Genomic DNA, 16,409 nt, shown 5'->3' on the forward strand with positions numbered 1-16,409 from the left:
CAATCCTTAAGGCCACTTTCCAGTGAGGAAACCAAGGCTTGGTGGGCTGATTCGCTTACTCAGAGGGGCTCCTGTCTGCTCTGCCCTGGGCTGCCTACCCCTCCAGGTCCTCCTGGGCTGGGAAGGGGCCATCCTGGGGCCTCGCACCCGGGCTTTGCTAACGTTGTGAGAGTAGGAATCAGAAAGGCTGAGCGCGTATCCATAGAGCACCCACCACCGCGAGGGGAGCAAGCTCTGCAAACCAGCACCAGGAGTCGGACCTGGACGCCCACGATCCTGCAGGCCCGGAGCGGGGGCGGCAGAGGCGTCGGTGGAGAGAGCTGGGGGGACTTGTACTTTCTGCTCTCTTGGTGGGCCGGCCTTCCCACAGTGAGCTTTAATATCTTTGTAAAGGGAAAAAGCACCTCTTGAGAAATGCAGCGCTATTGCCGGGTGAGGGGCTGTCGCAGGGTGTTGCTCACCTTTGGTCCGTGGGCTCAAAGGCCGGTGCCCTGAGAGCTGTGATGGGGAGACAGGAGGCTCGGTGACTCATTACGTTGGACTCCTGCTGGGGAGCGGGGGGCTGGTGCCCAAGGCCCAAGGGCTGCTCCCTATACCAGCATTCCTCCAAAAAGCAGCCCAGCCCTTGAGAGCCAGTTCAAAGCCCCACAAGAGCTTGTGACTGTGGGTGGGCCCTGGGGAGGCTCCAGCTGTGTGGACAGAGGGGCCCTCATGCCTGTCTGGGTGGGAAGGCGCCACCTCTGCCCTGCCCTGGCTCTGCACCCTCACAGGCCCTGTGTAGACGCTGCGCTGCCCAGGTTACCTCTTTTGGCCACGATGCCGGCAATACTGCCTCACAGTACTGGCCCTGAGCTGTTGGCCACAGGACCTGCTGGTCCAGGGTTATCCTCCCTCCCAGGCGGACGTAGCTGTGGCCAGTGAGAGGCTAATTTAGGGGTGCAAAGTCCTGTCCCCTTGCCTCAGTGTGGGACATGCTGAAGCCATCCCAGCTCCAGAGCCCCCCTCTTCTGCAGCTGCACTTCGGGGCAGCAGTGCTCCCCGCCCTTTCCTCCTCACTCCTTCTGGGGGTCTCCCCAGGATCTCCCCGATAGCCTGTGCTCAGCCCTCCCTCCTAGGAGCCAGGCTCTAGGACAGGCCCCACCGCCCACGGGCAGCCTCCCCCTTCCTCCAGACCCCTTGGGTCTGGGAGGGGAGCTCCTGGCCCACCTGGGCCCTCCTGCCTGCTCTGCCGGGACTTTCCAATGGAGCTGTTTCCCTCGGCCTCCACTGGACCCCAGCGCTCAAGATGTCCCAGCCTGGAGGCCTGTGGGTGGGGGTCATGGCCTCAGGCTTGGGGTAGTCACAGTCCTCTCACCTGCATTTAAGAACCTCTATAGCCCGCCTAGAAGCACAGGTTCCAGACTCAGGCCCACCTGGGCCTGGGTCCCAGCTCTGCTGATTACTAGCTGGGCGGGCGACAACCTTCCCGAGCCTCAGTTTCTTCCTCCGTGAAATGGAGGCACAGCAGCACCTACCTCCCATGGCTGTTGTGAGGCTGGAGGGAAGCACACGGGCACGCGCTGAGTGAGAGCTCAGTTAACATCCGCAGCTCTGGCTGTCGCTGTCCCTCTGCCTGCTCCTCCCCGGGCTGGGGTCTGGGCAGTCCTTTCGGATTCCGTCTCCTACATCCTGGCAGGCACGGAGTGGAGGGGCTGGGCTCCAGCTGGGGGATCCCATCTCAAGTGGACTGAATGTGCAGCGGGTTCTGTGCTGCCCCCCGTGTGGCCGGCTGCTTGGGAGGAAGCAGATGGGACTGTCAGCTCTGCTTATGCCCATCTTCCCAAACGCAGCCAAGCGTGCCAGGAACATGGGAGCCGCTCCTCAGAGCAGCTGGTGGGGCTCCGGGCGGGCATCTCCAGGGACCGAGTGACACTGATTAGTAGGAAATGATTCCAAGGCCATGGAAACGGGCCCAGCGCGGACCTCCTGGCCTCGGGCTTTGCTCCTTATTGGCCCTGGTGTCCCGAATGGGGTCCCCACCCATGGCTGGCCTCTCTGTCAGCGGCCGCCTGGGGCCCTCTGAGGCTCACCCCTGGGAGATGGGATTATACGGCACATCTGTCATTTGTATTTTACACGCAGAGGACACGTGTGACCAGCTGGGTCCTCTGGTTCAGAGTCCGGGGCCCCTCCCAAGGCCACTCTGCAGTGCACGGCTGAGCAGGGCCCTCAGGTTGCCCCTTCTGCTTTTGGAGCTCGACACGCTCTCCCTCTCTCCATCTTCAAAAAACCTGCTGTATCAGTTTATTACATAAACAGTGCAGGTCCCAACAGAAAAACTAGGCTAACCAGATGTCTTAGTTATACAGAAATACCACAAGTGGGTGGCTTTGACAAACAGAAATTTATTTTCTCACAGTTTAGGAGGCTGTCGTTGTTAGGTGCCATTGAGTTGGTTCAGATTCAGCAACCCCATCTATAACAGAATGACACTGCCCGGTCCTGCACCATCCTCGCAATCATTGTTAGGCTGGAGCCCGTCATTGCAGCCACTGTGTCAATCCATCTCGTTCAGGGTCTTCCTCTTTTTGACTGACCTTCTACTCCACCAAGCATGATGTCCTTCTCCAGGGACTGGTCCCTCTTGATAACATGTCCCAAGTACATGTCATGGATGGAATTATGTCCCCCCCAAAATGTGTGTATCAACTTGGTTAGGCCATGATTTCCCAGTATTGTATGGTTGTCCTCCATTTTGTGATTGTAATTTCATGTTGAGAGGATTAGGGTGGGACTGTAACACTACCCTCACTTAGGTCACCTCCCCGATCCAAGGTAAAGGGAGTTTCCCTGGGGTGTGGCCTGCACCACCTTTTATATCTCAAGAGATAAAAGGAAATGGAAGCAAGCAGAGAGTGGGGGCCTCATACCACCAAGAAAACAGCACCAGGAGCAGAGTCATCCCTGCGCCTGAGAAGCTCCTCGACTAGGGGAATACTGAGGACAAGGACCTTCCTCCAGAGCCGACAGAGGGAGAAAGACTTCCCTTGGAGATGACACCCTGAATTTGGACCTGTAACCTAGTAGACTGTGAGAAAATAAATTTCTCTTTGTTAAAGCCATCCACTTGCGGTATTTCTGTTATAGCAGCACTAGATGACTAAGGCAGTATGTGAGAAGTCTTGCCATCCTTGCTTCTAGGAAGCATTCTGGCTGTACTTCTTCCAACTTCTCCTAAGCAGATTTGCTCGTTCTCCTGGCAGTCCATGGTATATTTAACGTTCTTCACCAACACAACAATTCAAAGTCTTCAGTTCTTTTTTGGTCTTCTTTATTCATCGTCCAGCTTTCCCATGCATATGAGGCAATAGAAAATACCATGGCTTGGGTCAGGGCATCTTGGTCCTCAAAGTGACATCTTTGCTTTTCAATACTTCAAAGAAGTCTTTTGCAGCAGATCTGCCCATAAGAGGCTGGAAGTCCAAATTCAGGGCACAGGCTCTAGGGGACAACCTCCTCTCTCTGAAGGCTCTGGAGGAAGGTCCTTATCCCTTCCGAGCTTCTGCTCCTGGGCAATCTTCATGTGGTTTGACATCTCTCTTCCCCCAGCTCTCCTTGCTCACTTGCTTGTTTAAACTCTTTTATATCTCAAAAGAGACTGACTTAAAACACACCCTACACTAATCCTATCTCATTCACATAACAAAGACAATCCATCCCCAGATGGGATTACAGCCACTGGCTTAGAGGTTAGGATTTTTTTTTTTTTAAATAATTTTTATTGTGCTTTAAGTGAAAGTTTACAAATCAAGTCAGTCTCTCACACAAAAACTTATATACACCTTGCTGCATACTTCCAATTACTCTCCCCCTAATGAGACAGCCCGCTCCCTCCCTCCACTCTCTTTTTTCTTGTCCATTTCGCCAGCTTCTAACCGCCTCTACCCTCTCATCTCCCCTCCAGGCAGGAGATGCCAACATAGTCTCAAGTGTCCACCTGATCCAAGAAGCTCACTCCTCACCAGCATCCCTCTCCAACCCACTGTCCAGTCCAATCCATGTCTGAAGAGTTGGCTTCGGGAATGGTTCCTGTCCTGGGCCAACAGAAGGTCTGACGGCCATGACCACTGGGGTCCTTCTAGTCTCAGTCAGACCATTAAGTCTGGTATTTTTATGAGAATTTGGGGTCTGTATCCCACTGTTCTCCTGCTCCCTCAGGGGTTCTCTGTTGTGTTCCCTGTCAGGGCAGTCATCGGTTGTAGCTGGGCACCATCTAGTTCTTCTGGTCTCAGGATGATATAGTCTCTGGTTCATGTGGCCCTTTGTGTCTCTTGGGCTCCTAATCGCCTTGTGTCCTTGGTGTTCTTCATTCTCCTTTGATCCAGGTGGGTTGAGAGTCATTGATGCATCTTAGATGGCTGTTTGCTAATGTTTAAGACCCCAGACACCACTCTTCAAAGTGGGATGCAGAATGTTTTCTTAATGGATTTTTTTTATGCCAATTGAGTTAGATGTTCCCTGAAACCATGGTCCCCAAACCCCTGCCCCTGCTACGCTGGCCTTTCGAAGCATTCAGTTTATTCAGGAAACTTCTTTGCCTTTGGTTTAGTCCAGTTGTGCTGACCTCTGCAGTATTGTGTGTTGTCTTTCTCTTTGCCTAAAGTAGCTCTTATCTATTATCTAATTAGAGAATACCCCCCTCCCACCCTCTCTTGCTCCCCTCTCTCATAACCACAAAAGAATGTTTTCTTAGTTTAAACTATTTCTCAAGTTCTTATAATAGTGGTCTTTTTTTTTTTATATACAATATTTGACCTTTTGCAACTGACTAATTTTGCTCAGCATAATGCCTTCCAGGTTCCTCCCTGTTATGAAATATTTCACAGATTCATCACTGTTCTTTATTGATGCGTAGTATTCCATTGTGTGAATATACCATAATTTATCCATTCATCCGTTGATGGGCACCTTGGTTGCTTCCATCTTTTTGTTATTGTAAACAGTGTTGCAATAAACATGGGTGTGCATATATGTGTTCGTGTAAAGGCTCTTATTTCTCTAGAATGTATTCCAAGGAGTGGGATTGCTAGATCTTATGGTAGTTCTATTTCTCGCTTTTTAAGGAAGTGGCAAATTGATTTCCAAAGTGGTTATACCATTTGTCATTCCCACCAGCAGTGTATAAGTGTTTCAATCTCTCCACAGCCCCTCTAACATTTATTATTTTGTGTTTTTTGGATTAATGCCAGCCTTGTTGGAGTGAGATGAAATCTCATTGTAGTTTTGATTTGCATTTCTCTAATAGCTAATGATCATGAGCGTTTCCTCACGGATCTGTTAGCTACCTGAATGTCTTCTTTAGTGAAGTGTCTGTTCATATCTTTTGCCCATTTTTTAATTGGGTTGTCTTTTTGTAGTGGAGTTTTTGCAGTATCATATAGGTTTTTTTTTTTTTTTTTTTTTATAGGTTTTAGAGATCAGGTGCTGATCAGACATGTCATAGCTAAAAACTTTTTTCCAGTCTGTGGGTAATCTTTTTACTCTTTTGGTGAAGTCTTTGGATGAGCATAGGTGTTTGATTTTTAGGAGCTCCCGGTTATCTAGTTTTTCTTCTGCATTCTTAATAATGTTTTGTGTACTGTTTATGCCATGTATTAAGGCTCCTAGCATTGTCCCTATTTTTTCTTCTGTGATCTTTATCATTTTAGATTTGATATTTAGGTCTTTGATCCATTTTGAGCTCGTTTTCATGCAGAGTGAGGTATGGGTCTTGTTTCATTTTTTTGCAGATGGATATCCAGTTATGCCAGCACCATTTGTTAAAAAGACTGTCTTTTCCCCATTTAACTGTTTTGGGGCCGTTGTCAAATATCAACTGCTCATATGCGGATGGATTTATGCCTGGATTCTCAATTCTGTTCCATTGGTCTATGTATCTGTTGTGCCAGTACCAGGCTGTTTTGATTACTGCGGCAGTATAATAGGCTCTAAAATCAGGTAGAGTGAGACCTTCCACTTTGTTCTTTTTCAGTAATGCTCTACTTATCCGGAGTCTCTTTCCCTTCCATATGAAGTTGGTGATTTGTTTCTCCATCTCATTAAAGAATGTCATTGGAATTTGGATCAGAATTGCATTAAATATATAGATTGCTTTTGGTAGAATAGGTATTTTTATAATGTTAAGTCTTCCTATCCATGAGCGAGGTATGTTTTTCCACTCACGTAGGTCTCTTTTGGTTTCTTGCAGAAGTGTATTGTAGTTTTCTTTGTATAAGTCTTTTACATCTCTGGTAAGATTTATTCCTAAGTATTTTATCTTCTTGGGGGCTACTGTAAATGGTATTGATTTGGTGATTTCCTCTTCGATGTTCTTTTTGTTGGTGTAGAGGAATCCAAGGGATTTTTGTATGTTTATCTTGAATCCTGATACTCTGCTGAACTCTTCCATTAGTATCTTGAGGATTCCTTAGGGTTTTCTGTGTATAAGATCATTTCATCTGCAAATAGAGATAATTTTACTTCTTCCTTGCCAATCTGGTTGATTTTATTTCTTTGTCTAGCCTGATTGCTCTGGCTAAGACCTCCAGAACAATGATGAATAAGAGTGGTGATACAGGGCATCCTTGTCTGGTTCCCAATCTCAAGGGAAATGTTTTCAGACTCTCTCCATTTAGGATGATGTTGGCTGTTGGCTTTGTATAAATGCCCTTTATTATGTTGAGGAATTTTCCTTCTATTCCTATTTTGCTGAGAGTTTTTATCATGAATCGGTGTTGAACTTTGTCAAATGCTTTTACTGTCAATTGATAAAATCATGTGATTCTTGTCTTTTATTTATGTGATGGATTACATTAATTGTTTTTCTAATGTTGAACCATCTCTGCATACCCGGTATGGATCCCACTTGGTCATGGTGAATTATTTTTTTGATATGTTGTTGAATTCTATTGGCTAGAATTTTGTTGAGGATTTTTGCATCTAAGTTCATAAGGGATATAGGTCTGTAATTTTCTTTTTTTGTGGCGTCTTTACCTGGTTTTGGTATCAGGGATATGGTAGCTTCATAGAATGAGTTTGGCAGGATTCTGTCCTTTTCTATGCTCTGAAATACCTTTAGTAGTAGTGGTGTTAACTCTTCTCTGAAAGTTTGGTAGAACTCTGCAGTGAAGCCGTCCGGGCCAGGGTTTTTTTTTTGTTGTTGTTGTTGGGAGCTTTTGGATTACCTTTTCAACCTCTTCTTTTGTTATGGGTCTCTTTAGTTGTACTACCTCTGTTTTTGTTAGTTTAGGTAGGTAGTGTGTTTCTAGGAAATCATCCATTTCTTCTATGTTTTCAAATTTGTTAAAGTACAATTTTTCATAGTAATCTGATATGATTCTTTTAATTTCATTTGGGTCTGTTGTAATATCACCCCTCTCATTTCTTATTTGGCTTATTTGCTTCCTCTTCTGTTTTTCTTTTGTCAGTTTGGCCAGTGGTTTGTCAATTTTGTTGATTTTTTCAAAGAACCAGCTTTTGACCTTGTTAATTCTTTCAATTGTTTTTCTGTTTTCTATTTCATTTAGTTCTGCTCTAATTTTTATTATTTGTTTTCTTCTGGTGCCTGAGGGTTTCCTTTGTTGTTCTTTTTCTGCTTGTTCAAGTTGTAGGCATACTTCTTTGATTTTGGCCCTTTCTTGTTTTTGAATGTGTGCATTTATTGATAAAAATTGACCTCTGAGCACTGCTTTCGCTGTATCCCGAAGGTTCTGATAGGAAGTGTTTTCATTCTCATTGGATTCTATGAATATCCTTAGTGTCTTCTATAATCCAGTCTTTTTTGAGCAGGGTATTGTTCAGTTTCCAAGTGTTTGATTTCTTTTCCCCAATTTTTCTGTTGTTGATTTCCACCGTTATGGCCTTATGGTCAGAAAAGATGCTTTGTAGTATTTCAGTGTTTTGGATTCTGCTAAGGCTTCCTTTATGACCTAATATGTGGTCTATTCTACAGAATGTTCCGTGTGCACTAGAAAAGAAAGTATACTTGGTTGCTGTTGGGTGGAGTGTTCTGTATATGTCTATGAGGTCAAGTTTGGTTGATTGTGGCATTTAGATCTTCAGCGTCTTTATGGAGCTTCTTTCTGGGTGTTCTGTCCTTCACCGAAAGTGGTGTGCTGAAATCTCTTACTATAATGGTGGAGCTGTCTATCTCACTTTTCAATGCTGATAGAGTTTGTTTTATGTATCTTGTAGCCCTGTCATTGGGTGCATAAATATTTAATATGATTGTATCTTCTTGGTATATTGTTCATTTAATCATTATATAGTGTCCTTCCTTATCCTTTCTGATGGATTTAACTTTAAAGTCTATTTTGTCAGAAATTAGTATTCCTACTCCTGCTCTTTTTTGATTGTTGTTTGCTTGATATACTTTTTTCCATCCTTTGAGTTTTAGTTTGTTTGTGTCTCTAAGTCTAAGGTGTGTCTGTTGTAGGCAGCATATAGACAGATCTTGTTTTTTAATCCATTCTGTCACTCTCCGTCTATTGGTGCATTTAGTCCATTTACATTCAGCATAATTATTGCTAGGTATGAATTTAATGCTATCGTTTTGATGTCTTTTTTTGTGTGTTGTTGACAGTTTCTTTTTCCCACTTAATTTTATGTGCTGAGTAGATTATCTTTCTATATTGTCCTTTCCTCATATTTGTTGTTGTTGATTTTGTTTCTGCTGAGTGTCTATTTTTTTCTTGTATTTTATTTTGATGAGTAGGATAGTTTGTCTCCTTAGTGGTTACCTTATTATTTACCTGTTTTTCTAAATTGAAACCTAACTTTTATTTTTTTGTGTCGCCATATCTTCCCCTCCATATGGAAGATCTATAATTACATTTTTTAGTCCCTCTTTATTGTTTTAATGTTGTCTTCTTTTATATAATAACATCGCTGTAACTCTGTTTTGAGCTTTTTTTTTTTATTATCTTGCCTTGTTTTTGTGATTTCCCTGTCTGTGTTGCCTTCTGGTTGCTCTGCCCAGTGTTTTAGTCTTGGGTTGATACCTGATATTATTGATTTTCTAACCAAAGAACTGCCTTTAGTATATCTTGTAGTTTTGGTTTGTTTTTTTATGAATTTCCTAAACTTCTGTTTCTCTGGAAATGTCCTAATTTCACCTTCATATTTAAGAGAGAGTTTTGCTGGATATATGATTCTTGGCTGACAATTTTTTTCCTTCATAAATATGCCATCTCATTGGCTTCTTGCCTGCATGGTTTCTGCCAAGTAGTCCGAGCTTATTCTTATTGGCTCTCCTTTGTAGGTGACTTTTCATTTATCCCTAGCTGCTCTTAAAATTCTGTCTTTATCTTTGGCTTTGGCAAGTTTGATTATAATATGTCTTGGTGATTTTCTTTTAACATCTATCTTATGTGGAGTTCAATGAGACTCTTGGATAGATATCTTTTCATCTTTCATGATATCAGGGAAGTTTTCTGCCAACAAATCTTCAACAATTTTCTCTGTATTTTCTGTTATTTCTCCCTGTTCTGGTACTTCCATCACTCGTAGGTTATTTCTCTTGATAGAGTCCCACATGATTCCTAAGGTTTCTTCATTTTTTAAAATTCTTTTGTCTGATTTTTCTTCAAATATATTAGTGCCAAGTGATTTATCTTCGAGTTCAGAAATTCTAGCTTCTACTTGCTAAATTCTGCTCCTCTGAACAAGGCAGGGGGCTGAGAACCAACCCCCGAGTGTCTCTGAGGAAACCACGTCCCTGTTCCCTAGAGCATGCAGGTGGGTGGGTTCTGCAGATGGACCATGAGTACCCAAAGTTTTTGGTTGTAAGGACTGGGAAGTACCAGTTATCCTTGGACCCCTGTCGTGGGTGGCTGGGTGACCTGAGTGAAGCTACCAGTTCTTAGGTACCTGATGTGTGTAGGTGAGGTCCTTGTTTAATAGGCAAAGCAACGTCAAACATCAAACACCCACATCTCCACCGCACAGCTGAAATAGTTGGAGTCTGCCAGCAAGGGCCTATTCTCCTGAAATAGGCCCACACAGGGCCATGCAGAAGGGAAAGGTGCTCAAAGTCCATGGACTGTTTATGCCTGGGCAGGAGCCGCTTCTGTCCTGAGTTCCCCTGGTTAGTGGAGCTGGCAGATTATGTTTTCCCCAAATTGCAAATTTTTTCCTTCTCCAAGGCCAGGAGGATGGCCCTAGGTGCTCAACGGGGCCTACCTCAGGCTCAGGTAATTCAGCCACTGAAGCCAGCTTGGGGGTGGGGGGGCACAGTAAAATATAAGCAAATAGTTAGCTTTTGCTGATAGCGCTGTTCTCAGGTTCTGGAGGTGTGAGCAGGCTGTGTGGCTGGCTGCTTCTCCCTGAGGAAACTGCGGCTGGACACTTGTACCAGCCTGCTGCTGCCGCTGCTCCAGAAGTGGTGCCTGAGGGCTCCCTGCGATTTAGGTCCAGTAATTCCTCTCTGCTTCTGAACGGTCTCTTCCTTCCCCTGCCCCTCAGTTCGTTTTCTAAGCTTGCCTTTGATGCTCAGGGCTCTGAGCTTGTCACAAATATACTCGTTTCACTTGTTTTTTTCGGGTCTTTGTTGTAAAGAGGGCTTGCCAGAAGCGTCTGTCTATTCCACCATCTTGGCTCTGCGTTCTAGAGGTTAGGATTTAAGACACATATTTCGGGGGGACCCAATTCAACTTGTAACACCAGATTTTCGAGAAAAAGAAATCAGAGGGAAAAATTTCCAAGCCCCAGCATCTGGAAGTAGCCCCCATTTCTAGTTTAATGGACATTCTCCCATGTATGTAAGACATAGAGTTTTTTTTCATAATATCTGCATTTGCTGCTTGTAACTATTTTCACTCAAACATTTGTCATGAACACGTTTGGGTTAATAAATGAATTTCTGCCATGTCACTGTGTTTGCGTCGTGTTCTGTTGAGTACATGCACCAGAATTTATTTCTTCAAGGCGCAGTCACTGGGCATTGAAGGCACTGTCTTGTTTCACAGTGTTTGAATGTCTGTGTGCGCATCCTTAATTATTTCCTTAGGGTAAATTTCTAGAAGTGCAGTTGCTGGGTCAGAGGGTATGTGTGTGTGTGTATATATATATATATTTTTTTTCCCCCAGAATAAAGATATTATTACTGTGTAATGGTTTTTTAAAAGCAGTTTTATTGGAACATAACTCGTATGCCATACAACTGACCCACTGCATGATTGCGGCAATCTTTTTAGGACATTTCCATCACCCCATAGGTACCCCCATGTCCATTAGCAGTCACCCCCCCCACACCAACCCCTGGCAACCACCAACTTGCTGTCTGTCTGTATGGATTTGCCTCTTCAGGACATTTCACATAAATTAAATCATAGTATGTGGTCTTTTTTGTCTGACTTCTTTCACTCAGCATTATGTGTTCAAGGTCCATCCATGCTGGAACCTGTGTCAGGACTTCACTCCTGGTTGCTGCTGAGTACTGTTTCACTGTATGGATAAGGTGTGTTCATTTTTAAGGCTTTTAACACATGTTGCCAAACAGCGCCCCTAAAAGCTTGTGTCCACTTGGACTCCCAGGGCAGCAGGTGATTGCGCCCCTGTCTGCCTCTTCCTTTCAGGTGGAGGTGCTGGGACCAGCCCTAGTCCTCAGGCTCACGTGGGGGCTTCTGCATTAATGGCCCTGCATGAGGGCACCGCACCTGGAGCCCTGGGAAGACGGTAATGACGTTCAGGTCGGCACAGCAGTCTTTCAACCATCTCCGAACTAGAGGAATTCTCATTCACCTTAATTAACAATGCAATGCTATAGAGCAGCTCTTTTTTTTTTTTTTTTTGGTTGATGTTAGAAAAGCTGACCTCCATCTCATAAACTCTAAGACACGTGGATGGAGGGTGGATACATTTTAACAAGAGTGGTTGCCATGACAATACAAGAACAGGCCATTGATATTTAACATATGATGGAGGACTCAGAACCTGCACTCTTATCTTTGGGGTCATCCTTGTGCCCAGCGGGTTTCGGGGTACTGGGTCTGCCTCCCCTAGGCTCATAGTACCCCCTCCTCCTAGTCAATGATCCTTGGGGTCCCCGCAGGGTCTGTACTCTGGGGTGAAGCATTGCCCTTAGCTGCCTTCTGGCAATGGGGGCCTGGGTCTCTTCACTGGCCAACCATCCAGCCACCTCTGCTCGGACTGAGGGATGGCAGTTCCTGGATTCAGACCTCTGTGCGGGGCTCTGCTGAGGGTGAAGAAATCCATAAGACTAAGAGAAATCAGCTCTCCGGCCACTGCTTTGCATCCAGGTTTTCCCCACCCCCTCTGCCACCTTCCCCCATTTCACAGCCAGGAAGCAAAACCTGGGGTGGGGGGGAATGGAGTGCCTCCCTGGAAATTCTGACTTTACCTGGCTTCATCCTTAGCCCTAGAAATCCAGGCTCCTGGCCTGTAAGGAGTTTGTGGCTTCCTGGGCATGAGACACCAGCACAGGGGCCATCAGGCCACGGGGTGTGACTCCATGAAACCTGAACTTCACTGCAAGTGAGGAGAAGGGGGCTTGTGCCACCTGCTGAGGGACCCGGAGAAGGGTCAGGTGGCTGAGGGCTGCTGCTGGGATCTGGACGGGAACAGCACTGCCCACCAGCCCTGGCTGCTCCAGGCTGCAGGGTGTGTTGTTGGCCCCCAGGCCAGGTTCAGCCCTGGAGTGAGCACCTGAGAGGAATGCCACTGAAATTGGGCACAAGAGGTGCCCCAGATCTATGGGGGCACAGATCCCTGCCCTCACTGAGGCCCCTAGACTCGCAAGAATTTCCCTTCTCTCTTGCAGTAGACCAAGGAAGGGGTCACACTTAACCAAACCCCACCCCCTCTGGAGAAGGCCAGATTCTCACCAAGTGGGGTTCTCCGGGAAGTGCCCCCAACCTTATCCGAGGCGAAGGAGTCTAACAGATGTTTGGCTGTGCAAGGAAAGGTACACACAGACCCCTGCCTTCCTGGCCAGGTCTGAGTGCAATCAATTAATATTTCATGCCCAAAGAAGGCATTGACATTTTGCTGGATGGCTTCAATTAGCTCCGAAGCCTCGTTCTCGTGCTAATAATCAGCTTGCTTATCATAATGGTTTATTAATCTACTTCACAGTGTGAGATCATATAGTGGTGTTTCACAGATACCTCCCACTGCTGCCTTGATTGGATGGGAATAACTCAGTCCCAAGATGGCTTGTGAAGGGGGTTCAGCTCTCAGGGGACTGGGGTACAGAGCAAGCTGGGCAGGAGGCATGCAGACCTAGGGGTTCTCTTTGTGTTCCTTTCTGGTCTGAGCTCAGGGGCATGAAGGCAGTGGTTTGATTTGCTCCTTTCCACTCTAGCTGCTGATGTTGTCCCTTGACTGAATTCCCCATAGGTGGGGTGGGAAGCTACTTGGAAATTCTTAGGGCACCCCAGAAATTTTGAGATGGGGCACCAAGAAGGAGATGGAGGTGGTAGAAGCTTCTGGTAGACAAAGTGGTATTTTATGCCTAGGCTGCCATGCCCTGTACCACATGACCTGCCCCCCTGCCAGGATGGGCACCTGACCCCAAGGTGGCCACTGACAGACTTGCCAGTGGCTATGAGTTGGCCTAGTGTTGCACTGATGCCTGATACGGTCAACTGGCCTCATCACAGATGTTGTCTTTAAAGGGGTGTGTGACTGTATGATCATGGAACCAGGAATTGGGGTGGGGCAGAAGACACAGATACACAGAGGGATGGCATCAGTAGGGGCCATGGGGCAGTGGCGGGGGGGCGGTGTCTGCAACCTGCTGCTGAAGGAGCCGAGTGATAACCCACTGACTGGCCAACCTGGATCCTGACCAGTGGCTCCCCACAAAGTAGGCCTGGGCAGCAGCCATACTGGCTTCAGAGCCCTGTCCCTTGCCTAGCTTCATGCTTACTCGCATTGCCCAAGGGATTGTCTCCGTTGCTTGTAAATGGAAAGATGCCAAGAATCCACAACTTGCCAGTACTGTTGTAACTGTATGTTCTCATTTTAAACAGGTACGTTTCCCTGAGGCAGGACCTGGGATCTATTTACAGAGGCGTGTGGGACCCTTGGTAGCGCAGTGGTTAAGAGCTCAGCTGCTAACCGAAAGGTGGGCAGTTTGAATCCACCAGCCCCTCCTTGGGAGCCATATGGGGCAGTTCTACTCTGTCCTATAGGGTCGCTATGAGTTGAAATTGACTTGACGGCAAAGGTTTTGGTTGGTATCCAGAGTATGGCAGGCATGGCGAGTGTTCTTTTAGATAACTTTACCATAATATCAGCTCAAAGAACAAGTCAAGCTCATTAATCTTTTAATCAACACATTGCCGTGCTTGAGGAAGGATGTTGGGCCACACAGGGTTAAGAGAAACTGCTCAGTGGCGCCCTGTGCACAGGACTGGTGCAGTACCCTAGATACGCCAGTGCCTGGGGAGTAAGTTTGTTCTCTATCAAATGTAGGGGAAAGGAAGCAGAATCCTACTGTGCCCAGGGAAGTGCACTCTTGCCTGTTTTCCAGAAGAGCGCCTGGTGGCTTCCCTGGTTCCTCCTGACAAGGCCTCTCACTTTCCCTGCAGGATGGAGCAGGTTGGGTTGGGAATCCAAGGTGGTCTCTTTATCCCACTGACTCCCTGGGTGGTCTTGTGGGGGGTCACTAAAATGGAAACAGGGCTCCTGTTTTGCAACCCCCCCCCCCCGCATGTACTCCAGACAAAGGCTGTCGAGAGCTGGGGCATGTGCAGCTCCGGCCTATATCCTGGCTCCCACCACCCGATCTCGCCGACAGCTGGTCCATGCAAGTGAGGGCTCAGCCGCACCTGTGGTCCGTTTACCGCCAGTCAGTGTGGGGCGCCCTACAGACAGCGTTTGGCAAACAGCAGGGCGAGAAAAGGCTTCTTTTTGCCTGTGGATGTGAGTTCCTCTTGGGGAAGGAACTGTCTCCACTTGGGAAAATATCTAAACGAGCTGCTTGCACCTGGAAGAACACAGAGCTCTGCTTAGGGGCGTCCAGGGGTGTGGGGGTGGGGGAAGCAGAGGAAGAGGACGTGGAAGGGCTGAGTTCACGGTGCACGTGACAGGGCTCGGGGACTTGCCGTTGTTGTTAGCTGCTACTGAGTTGATTTTGACTCAGGGTGACCCCACACGTGCAGGGTAGAACTGCTCCGTAGGGTTTTCAAGGCTGTGACCTTTGAGAAGCAGATCGCCAGGCCTGTCTTCGGAGGCACCGTGTACGTAGAAGTGGCCAAAGAGATTTAAAAAAAAAATTTCTTTATTTTGAAATAATTTAAAAACAAACAGAAAAGTTGTGGAACAGTACAGCAATTTTCCGTATATCCTTCACCCAGGTTCCCCTAATGCTACCGTTCTATATAACCATAGTACGGTGCTCAAAAGTAAGATACTGACGTTGGCACACCACTGCTGCTGTTAGGTGCCATCACGTCGGTTTCAACTCCTAGTGACCCCACGTACAACAGAACGAAACACTGCCCGGTCCTGCGCCGTCCTCACAATTGTTGCTATGCTTGAGCCCATTGTTGCAGGCATTGTGTCAGTCCATCTTGTTGAGGGTCTTCCTCTTTTTCTCTGACCCTCCACTTTACCAAGCATGATGTCCTTCTCCAGGGACTGATCGTTCCTGATAAAATGTCCAAAGTGTGTGAGATGAAGTCTTGCCATCCTCACTTCTAAGAAGCATTCTGGCTGTACTTCTTCCAGGACAGATTTGTTTGTTCTTTTGGGAGTCCATGGTGTATACGACGGGTCGGCATAATACAGTTTGCTAAGTTAGAGATCTCATTTGATTTCATTAGGATCCCATCTAGGCTCCCACATTGCATTTTGTTGCCGTGTTTCCTCAGTCGTGTGGCAGCTCCTCATCCTTTCCCTGCCTTTTCCTTTAGAAGAGTCATTGTTATTAGCTGCCGTCGAGTCGGGCCCTTGACTCATGGCGACATTGTGTACAATGGGATTGGACGATTGTGATCCGCAGAGTTTTCAGTGGCTGATTTTAGGAAGCAGATAGCCAGGCCGTTCTTCCTAACCTGTCTTAGCCTGGAAGCTCTGCTGAAACCCGTTCAGCATCCTAGCAACACACAAGCTCCACTGACCGGTGGATGGTAGCAGCGCTTGAGGTGCATTGGGTAGGAATCGAACCTGGGTCTCCAGCATGGGAGGCGAGAATTCTACCACTGAACAACCAGCACTCAGTTATTTTGCAGATTATTCCTCCGTTTGGGTTTCTCTGACATCTCCTCATAATTGGGTGCAGGTCATGGGATTCTGGCAAGAAAACCAAGGAAGTGTGCCTCTTTCTAGACCATCGTATCAGGGTCTACCTGATGTCGATACGTCTTATTGTCGGTGATGTTGACCTTGATCGTTTGATGAAAGTGGAGTCTGCTGGGTTTCTCTAC

The sequence above is a fragment of the Elephas maximus genome, chromosome 9 (assembly GCF_024166365.1).
Source record: "Elephas maximus indicus isolate mEleMax1 chromosome 9, mEleMax1 primary haplotype, whole genome shotgun sequence".
Taxonomy (NCBI): domain Eukaryota; kingdom Metazoa; phylum Chordata; class Mammalia; order Proboscidea; family Elephantidae; genus Elephas; species Elephas maximus.